Genomic DNA, 11,612 nt, shown 5'->3' with positions numbered 1-11,612 from the left:
GAGTCATTCTAAACTCCACTGACTTCGGTGGGACCGGAATATCCCATCGGCGTAAAATTCCACCCTATATATGTAGCTTATGATTATCATATTAACTTTTGTTGCTGTTTAAATGGAGAGAAACTTCAGAATGCTTCAGTGCAGAGGGATCTGGGTGTCCTCGTGCATGAATCGCTGAAAGCTAGTATGCAGGTACAGCAGGTAATAAGGAAGGCAAACGGAATTTTGGCATTTATTGCTAAAGGAATAGATTATAAAAGTAGGAAAGTGTTGTTGCAATTGTAAAAGGCATTGGTGAGACTGCACCTGGAGTACTGTGCACAGTTTTGATCCCCTTACTTGACGAAGGATGTAGTTGCATTGGAGGCAGTTCAGAGGAGGTTCACTAGATTGGTTCCAGAGATGTGGGGCTTATCTTATTAGGAGAGATTGAGCAGTTTAGGCCTATACTCGCTAGAGTTTAGAAGGATGAGAGGAGATCTAATTGGGGTATATAAGATGCTAAAGGGGATAGACAAAGTAGACGTGGAGCAGATATTTCCCCTTGTGGGGCATTCTAGAATGAGAGGCCATAGTTTTAGGCTGAGGGGTGATAGATTTAAATCAGAGATGAGGAGGAATTACTTTTCTCAAAGGGTCGTGAATCTGTGGAATTCACTACCTCAGAGCGCAGTGGATGCCGGGACGCTGAATAAATTTAAGGAGGAGATAGACAGATTTTTAATTAGTAACGGTTTGAAAGGTTATGGGGAGAGGGCGGGAAATTGGAGTTGAGGCTGAAATGAGATCAGCCATGATCGTGTTGAATGGCGGGGCAGGCTCGAGGGGCTGAATTGCCTACTCCTGCTCCGAGTTCTTATGTTATGTTCTCTAAGTGACAGACTCGAGTTAAATTGCTCATCTATAAGTTCATTATTAATATATTCAGACAACTACCTGTACATCAATAGAGGTTGGAAAGACTCTGGAATATTTTGAAAATCATTTCCAAAATATAATAACAAGACTTCCAGTCCTTACGATCTCAAGTAAATGCCTCATCCTTATTTATAGTAAACCTCAATCTTCAAATAAAGGTTTAAGCCTAATTTTGCAAGACTGATGAAATGGTGATGCACTCACCCATGCTATGTGCCAGCAGAGGGAGAATTGAGCTCACTGAATTTTAGAAGGTAAAATCTTCTTACTTTCCATATATTACTCACCATTAAGAATGGACAGTTTCATTCAATCCTGGTTGGCTGACTGCAGAAGAGTATTTGCCAAAACAAGTTGAAGATAGTTCTCATTTGAAAAATGTTTTCATGGAGAGCCTTGTGGAAGACTCCCTCTTTTTCAGTGGAATTATTGGAGGTCCTACTGCAGGAGGTGCACCCAAGGAGGGTGATCTTCTTTGGAGCTGGAGTCCACCCTTCTGTTATTTCACAGTCCAAGCTACATGAGTGGAGGTTGCAGAGTGAGTTAGTGAAATCTCCCACATCAGACAAATTTAGAAGCTAATGCAGAAGAATTTCAGGAGTATCTGAAGTGCCAAGGTAAGTATTCCCACATTGACGTTTACTATTTATCCACAGAATGACATCAACAATGACCAACTTGCATTCAAATAATGTATTTAACAGAGGAAATTGTCCCATGGTGCTTCAAAGAAGTGTGATGCGATAAACATGGATGCCAAGCCAAAGAAATAGATACTAAGGTGGTGCATGACTAAAAGCTTGGTCAAAGGGGTGGTTTTTAAGGAAAGTGTTAAAAGGGTAGAGAAAATTGTAAAGGCAGAGGAGTTTACTGAGGGAATTCACAAGAGTAGGGCTTAGATGGCTGAAGGCTTGGCTGCCAATATGGGGTGAAGGAAGAGGCAAGAGGCCAGAGTCAGAAGAACCCTGAGTTCTCAGAGTAACGCTGGGAAAGATTATAGAGATACGGTGGGATGAGGCTATAAAGAGATTTAAACACAAAGATAAGAAAGTTAAATTTGACATTTTGCAGTATCAGAAGTCAATGTAGGTCAGTAGGGGTAATGGGTAAAAAGGACTTTTCAGGATAGGATATGGGCAGCAGAATCTTTGTTGAGTTGAAATGGGAGGCTGGTATTTTAAGTGTGATTACTGCTGTTTTGTAGGAAAGCATGGGAGGCTTTTTGCACATAGCAAAGACCAACAAACAGCAATGACCAAGTAATCCATTTTTGATGGTGATTGAGAGATGAACATTGACTAAGAGACCAGGAGAACTCCTCGCACTTCAAAAAATATCTTTGGGTGTTTCATATCTACTAAAAAAGATAGATAGGCCTTTATTTATTGTTTATTCAAATTACAGTGTAGCCCTCCCTCAGCTTAAACTCAGGTCCTGCAGAGCGGCTTAAATCACAACTTTTTAATTCAGAGGCAAAAAATATTATCACTAAGCCAAGCTGAAACAATGGGCGGAATCATCCTAGATTCGCACGAAGTTCAGTAGCGGGGCGGAAAAAGAATGTTTTACCCCCCGGCCGCAATGGCAGCTTTTCACGCTGCATCATCCAATTCCCGGTGCATCCCACCTCATTAATTATGCATTCACTGGGAACGCGCCAGATCGCTAGTAAGTGGGCTGGGATTTGCCCTCCACGCCGTGACCTCAGCACTTCCTCGCTCTGGGTGCCATATTTAAAGCGCACCAGAGCGCAGCCTATTTCCTGTCTTCAGACCAGGATTGCTCCAGGCGACAGATGGCCCCAAAACCAAAGAAGACGGCAGCCCCCAAATTTAGTTACTCCTCTCTGGGGTGTCTGCTGGATGCAGTGGAAGGCCGCTGCAATGCCCTCTACCCCTGCTCTGGCCACAGGAGGTCCAGCAGAGTCACCAATCAGGCCTGGGAGGTGGTGGCAGTGGTGGTCAGAGCCACTGGGGCACAGAGGAGGTCAGCCATCCAGTGCTGAAAGAGGATGAATGGTCTCATCCCATTCCACCAGGGTAAGTCGCTCTTCTCATCACTCTCAGCTCACACACTCACAAAACCATCAGACATCCACAGGGATCTCACACCTCAAGGGACAACACCACTAACTCTCACACACACCCTCACATCTCCATCAGGCTCATATCCTCTGGAGCTCGCGTCCTCTTCCTGCCTATGGCTCTGCTCACCACACAAAACATTCCACGCAGTGCCATGTGTCCTGCTCACACTCTGTTTTCATGCAGGAGAAGCTGGCTCACAACAACAGGGAGGGATCCCAGACTGGGGGTGGAATGGCCCACATTAGGCCCCTCACTCACTTTGAGGAGTGTGCCATCGTGCTGACTGGTGAGGACATGGACCCTGCCTGTGACAATGGTGATGTCGGCGGTGAACACCCTTGTGAGGATCCTGCATCCCATCATCCCTCTCTCAACGCAACTGCTCTCTCTCTCCTGTTTTTGACTCTGCTGCCATGCACTAATTATCTCTACTTTGGTTCACAGGGAGCTCTGCCTGGTGACCGACACCCTCAGCCAGCCAGTCCCTCAGCTCCATCCAGGTCCTCACCTCCAGCCAAGAGAACACTTCCTCCATTGATGAGCTGGAAATAAACAGCCTGGAAGACCTGTCACAGCACTTACCCACACCCTCCAGCAGCGCAGAGACACACACCTCGGTGGGACCTAGATCTAGAGCAGGCTCGGGTTCACAGTTTGGTGGTCACTGCTCAGACTGACTCTGCAGCAGGAAGAGGCAAGTTCAGCCGAGCTTCCCCGCACTCGGAGGACTGCTGGGGAAGAAGCATCTGTGAGGTCCGAGTCAGATGGCGAGCCTCTGGATTCGGCCTTCCAATACATCGTGGAGAGTCAGCAGAGGATGGGGGAACATCACACAGAGCTGTTGGAAGCCTTCAAGAGAGTGGCACATGAGTCAGAGCACTGCGCCTGACTGCTCTCTGATGAAGTGGTGCCCACATGTGCATGCATGGATGTCACCATGGCGAATGCTATAAAAACTCTGGTCTGGCAGAACACGGAGATGCATGCAGACCTGCACTCTATCACGGTGGCCATGGGTGAGTTCCTGCAGTGGCAACATGAGAGAGAAACAGGGCACTTTGATGTCCTTTCAGATGCTTCTTCCCCTCAAGGAAGCAGGCTGGGGCCCTCAGACACATGCAGGGAGAAGGAGCAGCAGCTGGACACCCCTGGGTCATACACTCAGAAACCTCAGAAGCTCTCCTCTCCTTCTGAGTCCCCTTTGCCTGTGACCCCCTTAACCTTATCCTCTGTCACTACAGAGGAGCAACTGGCCTACCAGGGGGACAGCTAAAGCAAGCCAGGGCCCTCAATGCCTTGGCTGTCCAGAGGACACACGCCAAAGTCATCAGAGTCAACAGAGCCAGTCACTGCACAGACTGTCTCCACCCCTGCTGTAGATGTCAGGGCAGCACCTAGAAGAAGTGGTAGGCCTAGAAAAGTTAATAATTCCTAATCACAAGTGGTTGCACGGGTGAACACATTTTGTCGCTTTATAATCTGAAAATATATTTACTTTCACTGATTAATGTTTAATGTTGTCTTTCAGCTTTATTTACAGGCTTCGCGAGTCCTCCCCTTGCTTGCCCCTGCACTAGCAGTTCAGTTGCATGCAGCCAAGGGAGAAGTGTGTGTAGGGCAGGGCCTTTTGGAGCTTTGTGCAAGCACTCTCCCATGCACACGGAGCCTTCCTCAATCATACTCATCTCGCTCTCCCGACCATCTTCAATGCTGCCTGTTGGAGCTCTTTTTCAGTTGTCCATCTGAGCTGACCAGCATCTCCGCCCACCCACTCATTGCACTCCCATGCAGGACCTATGCCTGTCCAACACGAGGCTCCGCTCACTTTTGATTGGAGAAAAACTGTGATTGTCAGATTTCTGCTCAGCTCCCCCACCCTTTCTCCTCCCCCAGTCACCCGTGTCCTTTCCCACATCACTGTTGACGCCCCCCCCCGACATTACCTTCCACCTCCCCACCATCACCTACCAACTCAAACCCTTGTCTTTCCAGGATGTCCAGGTGAACGTGCATGTTCCCTATCTTTCTGAGGGTCCCACCCCCATTGACATTGACCTCTCAAACCACCTCCTTCCCACTCCCAGAGTCTGAGTCAACCTCCGAGTCCCTACCAACCACACTCGCCATCCCTCCCACCGCTACCGTTGCATCCTCACCTTCCCATTCTTCGGCTCTGTCTGCCCTCCCTCATACTCACCATCCCCTCCTACCAAACCCACCCTCAGTTTGCTCCCCAGGAGGCAGTCATTGATTCAACAGACCCCTCCCTTGCACATTCGCCTAGTCATTCCCCCCTTACTCCCTCCTCCGCCCTTACTCCCTCCTCCACCCTTACTCCTTCCCCTCTCCAAACTCCTTCCTCCTTCCAGACTCCTTCAGCCCTCCAAACTCCTTTCTCCCCTGGACACCTTCCCTTCTCCGAACTTCTTCCCCCACCGAACTCCTTCCTCTCCCGGGACTCCTTCCCCCTTCCAAACTCCTTCTCCCCTCTGAACTCCTTTCCCCCTCCGAACTCCTTCCTCCTCTCAAACTCCTTCTTCCCTCCGAACTCCTTCCCCCCCTCCGAATTCCTTCCTCCCCCCAGACTCCTTCCCTGCCAAACTCCTTCCCCCCCTCCGAACTCTTTCCCTTACATCTACCTCCCACTTACCACATTCTTCTCCATTACACCCTCCTCCTCCCATAATCCCTTCTCACCCCTCCCAACCTCACCCCTCCCAAACCTGCCCACCCCCCCCCAACACCTTCGTTCCCCTCTGGACCCGCAAACTTAACTCCTCCCGCACCCCCCCACTCCCCACCCCGGCCCAGTGCTACACCTTCCTCTCCCACTTACAGCTGGACCTTCCTCTTAGCCCATGGCCAAGACCATGATGTTCCGAAGCAAGCCCAAAGCATCAACAGAGACCTCCCATCTTCTGAGAGCTGCTTCGGAGCAGAGCCATGTCCATGAGGATCCACCCAGCATGTGATGCACATGTTCCTCCAGGGTCCAGTAGCATCTTCTGCTCCTTGAATGTCTGTGATCTGAGCAAAGCCCTAATGGTAAAGAGCGACTCCTGCGCATCACACCTGTCCAGACATGTTCTGGGCTGGCGTAATGGTAAATCTGGTGTGGGCTGACGATCCTGGTCGGGTCTTACTTTGCATCCCACTAGCAGGATGCAAAGCGGGTTCACGCTGGCCTCCAGCGGGATTGATGTTCCATCATGACGGACGCCATAGGATGATTCCACTGTGCTCTCATGCCAGCATGAAACCGATTCTTGCCCTTCTCGCCATATTGTCCGTCCCCCATCTGTCATGACACCCTATGCCAACAGGGCCAGAAAATTCCAGCCAATGGCTTTTGAATCTAGTGCTAGTAATAACTGTTGAAAGATCAGATCAGTGTAGAAACAGAGACTGTGTGTGGTCCTGAGGCTGGAAAATACATAATAACCATTTCATGTGACAAATGTTTTTGAAGGTGAGTGGATAGTGCTCATGCACTGTGCACAAGGCTCATGAGGCCAAAATGCACTTACATTTGGGCAAAGGTCCCTAATATAGGTGGGGCACCTGAGAGGCTGTCCAGACATCCAAGGGAGGCCACCTGAAAAATGCATCTCCATCTATTCATCTCCTGTTAAAGAAATATGCCCAGCATAAAATGGAAATCAATTTTAAAGATTTTTTTATCCTAAGAATGCTTGGTGTGAATCCAATGCCATTTGCCCCAGTACATATCCATTGTGACATGTATAGTGAATGCTTCATACATTTAACCTAGTGCTCCTCCTAGGTGCTGTCCTAGTGAAGATAGAAGTGAGGTGGCTGGCTGATGGATGTCACCAAATAGCCCCTGTGATGAATGTGGCCCTTTGCTTCCTGCCTGAAAACCTGCCTGCCTGGGAATGTAATATTCTGCCCTTGAAAATGTTACATGTGCTTGAATGAGGTATAACTGGGTATTTAATGGTGTAATAATGTTGCAAATATCCAATTCATAATGTATACATTTTTAGGAATTAAAGTTTTAACTGTAGATAAATGTGGGTATCTGATTGATAAACTGATAACAACCCTGAAGTAAATGCAATTCAAAGATGCTTGATGTTAATTACGGTTAAAGGCTAACCTATGTTTATCCTGTAAGGTCAAAGTTGATAGTGAAAAAAAATTGAACAATAAGTGATCCATCTTTAAGTTTGTAATGGAATTAGGGATTCCGGAGAAAGGGTCATGAAGCTCCATTAACAACATAAATTATTCATATGGGTTACAGAATCAGAGTTGTATTGAAGATAAAAAAATAATTTGAATTTCTGTTTCAATCACCTCAAAACTTGTCACAATGCCATGGAGATAGTGATTCAGTGTGGAGCCTTAGTTATAAGGTCCTTCTGTTTAACTTATCTGTATGTTTGCTGACAGAAGCAAGCAGTTCAGTTTGCAAACAGTCAGTCAGTTGCAGATTTGGTCTTGTGTAGGCTGCAACTCATGCATATGAACATATGAATTAGAATCAGGAGTAGGCCACTCAACCCCTCAAGCCTGCTCTACCATTCAACAAGACCATGGTTGATCTGATTTTAACCTCAACTTCACTTTCCTGTCTATCCCTAATAACCTTTCACCCCCTTGCTTATCAAGAATCTATCTACCTCTGCCTTAATGATATTCAAAGATGCTGCCTCAACCATCCTTTGAGGAAGAGAATTCCAAAGCCTTGCAACCCTCTGAGAAATAAAATTCCTCATCTTTGTCCTAAATGGGTGATCCCTTAGTTGAAACAGTGACCCAGAGTTCTAGATTCTCCCACAAGAGGAAATACCCTTTTCATACCCACCCTGTCAAGCCCCCTCAAGATTTATACATTTCAATCAAGTCGCCTCTTACTCTTCTAAAAGTCAGCATATACAAGCCTAGTCTGTTCAACCTTTCCTCATAGGACAATCCATCCATTCCAGGTATTAATCTAGTAAACGTTCTTTGAACTGTTTCCAATGCATTTACATCTTTCCTTAAATAAAGAGACCAATACTGTACAGAGTACTCCAGGGGCAGAATTTTTGGGACGGTGGACGGCCCTAATCGGCAGGACCTGGAGTGGCCAGGAAACAGTCTGCCGCCCGCGATCGGCACCCGACCGTGATTTCCTGCTGGCTGGCCAATTTACGGCCAGTGTGAAATGTGCACTGAAAGGCTCACTGCTGCCAGGGTGGGGGCGGGAGGAGGCCGAGTGCTGAAGTCAGCATGGGCGCGGGCGAGTGTGGAAGGAAAGCTCCCTGAAGGCAGAGAGCTGCCTCAGGGAGCTGACGAATTTAAAATCGGTAAAAACAGAATGTAAAATCTGGAGAAAAAAAATCCACGCGACAGACTGAGACACCTCAACATACGACTGATGAAAATTGTTTCAAAACATTTAAATCTTTTTTTAAGTTAATCACAGAGATCTCATTCCACCCCTGGACGAGGTTTCCTCAAAGTTCCAAGGGCTGCCTGGCTGATTTGCCCACCTGCCAACAGTAATGTTGGGCAGGCAGTGAAAAATTGCCATCAATTGCTACTTTAATGGCCTTAATAGACCTCATAATTGTCGGTGGGTGGACGTGCTGACTCTTGCACGTGCCCGCTGACCGAAATATCATGCATGTGCACGATGACGATGACGTTGCGACGTTTGCCCGATGCCATCATGTGCCATTTCATGCTCAAGTGTGTCGGGTGCGCGTCCGCCCAATGCCCTGTATAACTGAAGTATAGCCTCCCTACTCTTGTATTCAATTCCCCTCACAATAAATGACAACATTCTATTAGCTTTCCTAATTACTTGCTGCACCTGCATACTAACCTTTTGCGGTTCATGTACTGGGATACCCAGATCCCTCTGAATCTCTGAGCTCTGTAATTTCTCACCATTTAGATAATATGTCTCTTTTTTATTCATCCTGCTAAAATGGACAACCTCAATTTTTCCACATTATACTCCATTTGCCAGATATTTGCCCACTCACCTAACCAATCTATATCCTTTTGTAGCCTCCTTATGTCCTCTTCACAACTTACTTTCCTACCTACCTTTGTGTCATCAACAAATTTAGCAACTATACCATCGGTCCCTTCATTCAAATTATTTATATAACTTGTAAAGAGTTAAGACCCCAGCACTAATCCCTGTCTCACATAACTCATCATATCCTGCCAACCATAAAATGAGCCATTTATGCCCACTCTCTGTTTCCTGATAGCTAGCCAATCTTCTTTCCACGCCAATATGTTACCCCCTACACCATGTGCTTCTATTTTCCACAATAACCTTTGATGAGGCACCTTATCAAATGCCTTCTGAAAATCTAAGCACAGTACCCCTTGATCAACAGGTCCTGAAACTTCTTCAAAGAACTCCAGTAAGTTGGTTAAACATGTTTTCTCTTTCACAAAACCATGTTGACTCTGCCTGATTATCTTGAATTTATCTAAGTGCCCTGTTATAAAGTCTTTAATAACAGCTTCTAACGTTTTCCCAATGACAGGTGTTAAGCTAAGTGGCCCATAGTTTCCTGCTTTCTGTCTCCCTCCCTTTTTGAATAAAGGAGTTATATTAGCTATTTTCCAACTTACTGAGTTGGGATATCCAACAGAAATGAATAATAGTCAGGCCTGCACTTAAGCAGAGAAATACTAACTTTATTGTTCACCATGTGGAATGCAGGTGGGGGCTCATGTTTAGTTTGGACTTTGCGAGGGAATAACAGCTGAAAGATTTGTTCCAGCTTGCAGCTAGTGGAAGAAATCTGAAGTGGTCCTCACAGAGCCTTATGGCAGAAAGAAGTCAGCAGAATTATTTTGGAAAGCTGTGAGAAGGCAGTTGGGCATCTGCCAGCAACTTGAACAAGGATCTGAGGCATCCATAGTTGTGAGGTCTGCAAAGAAAAGGTGGGGTGGGGTCGGTTGGTGGGGGGGGGGGTGGTGGCAGTGGCAGTCGTGTAGTCAAAAAGCTAATGGTAGGACATCCATAAAATCTTACCTGGGAGAAAAGCTGGAACACTGGCGAGAATTAGAGTGACTTCCAGAGGGCTGTGGCATATCTTTGGATTGGTCCCTAAAGAAATGAATGAACCTTCAAGATTTCACAAGATAAGAGAACTGTTGGGGTGTGGGGTTGAGGGAGGGAACTAACAAGTGCAACTGAATTTATAGCATATGTTTTTAAAAACTAAAACATTTAAAAACATTTTCTTTGTGAAATCTTGTGGCATAGTTCTGCCAGTTATTTATTGGGTGTTCAGATTTCTTCTATAAACATTAACAGTCCCAAATAGGATTGTAACACAAACTTTATAATGACTTCTATACACCTTCACTAGCCCTGAAAGCAACTTTTATATTTGTGGAATGTCAAATTTCTGCATAATTTTAAAAAGGCAACATATTTATAAAATAATGGCTTATTTTAAAGTGTATCTTTATTTCAATTCTCTATTAACCTAATCATAAATAATTTGTTTCATTAGCTGAAATTATAAATTAAAAGGGAATCAGCGCATTTAACCTCCTGGTTCCTGGAGCGAGAACACTTCAATGTGACTGGCTGCCTTCACTAGTTGCTGATGTCACTGCTGCTACATGACCGGAGATCTCCTTGACTTGTGCCAGATTTAAACTGTCATCAGGAACGGGAAAATGCACATCACAGAGATTTTTTAAAATTCATTCATGGGATGTGGGCTTCACTGGTTGGGCCAGCATTTATTGCCCATCCCTAGTTGCCCTTGAGAAGGTGGTGGTGAGCTGCCTTCTTGAACCGCTGCAGTCCATGTGGTGTAGGGACACCCACAGTGCTGTTAGGAAGGGAGTTCCAGGACTTTGACCCAGCGACAGTGAAGGAACGGTGATATATTTCCAAGTCAGGATGGTGATTGGCTTGGTGAGGAATTTCCAGGTGTTCCCACCTATCTGCTGCCCTTGTCCTTCTAGGTGGTAGTGGTCATGGGTTTGGAAGGTGCTGTCGAAGGAGCTTTGGCGAATTCCTGAAGTGCATCTTGTAGATGGTACACACTGCTGCTACTCTGCATCGATGAGGGAAGGAGTGAATGTTTGTGGGTGGGGTGCCAATCAAGCGGGCTGCTTTGTCCGGGGATGTGTCCAGTTTTATCAGTGTTCTGGGAGCTGCACTCATCCAGGCAAGTGGAGAGAATTCCATCACACTCCTGACTTGTACCTTGTAGAAGGTGGACAGGCTTTGGGGAGTCAGGAGGTGGGTTACTTATTGCAGGATTCCTAGCCTCTGACCTGCTCTTGTAGCCGCAGCATTTATATGGCTAGTCCAGTTCAGTTTCTGGTCAATGGAATCTCCCAGGATGTTGATAGCGGGGGATTCAGTGATGGTAATGCCATTGAACATCAAGGGGCGATGGTTAGATTCTCTCTTGCTGGAGATGGTCATTGCCTGACACTTGTGTGGTGTGAACATTGCTTGCCACTTGTCAGCCCTAGCCTGGATATTGTCCAGGTCTTGCTGCATTTGGACAGACTGCTTCAGTATCTGAAGAGTTGCGAATGGTGCTGAACATTGTGCAATCATCAGCGAACATCCCCACTTCTGACCTTATGATGGAAGGA

Source organism: Cetorhinus maximus, chromosome 20 (genome assembly GCF_964194155.1).
Source record: "Cetorhinus maximus chromosome 20, sCetMax3.hap1.1, whole genome shotgun sequence".
Taxonomy (NCBI): Eukaryota; Metazoa; Chordata; class Chondrichthyes; order Lamniformes; family Cetorhinidae; genus Cetorhinus; species Cetorhinus maximus.
This window is presented reverse-complemented; position numbering follows the sequence as displayed.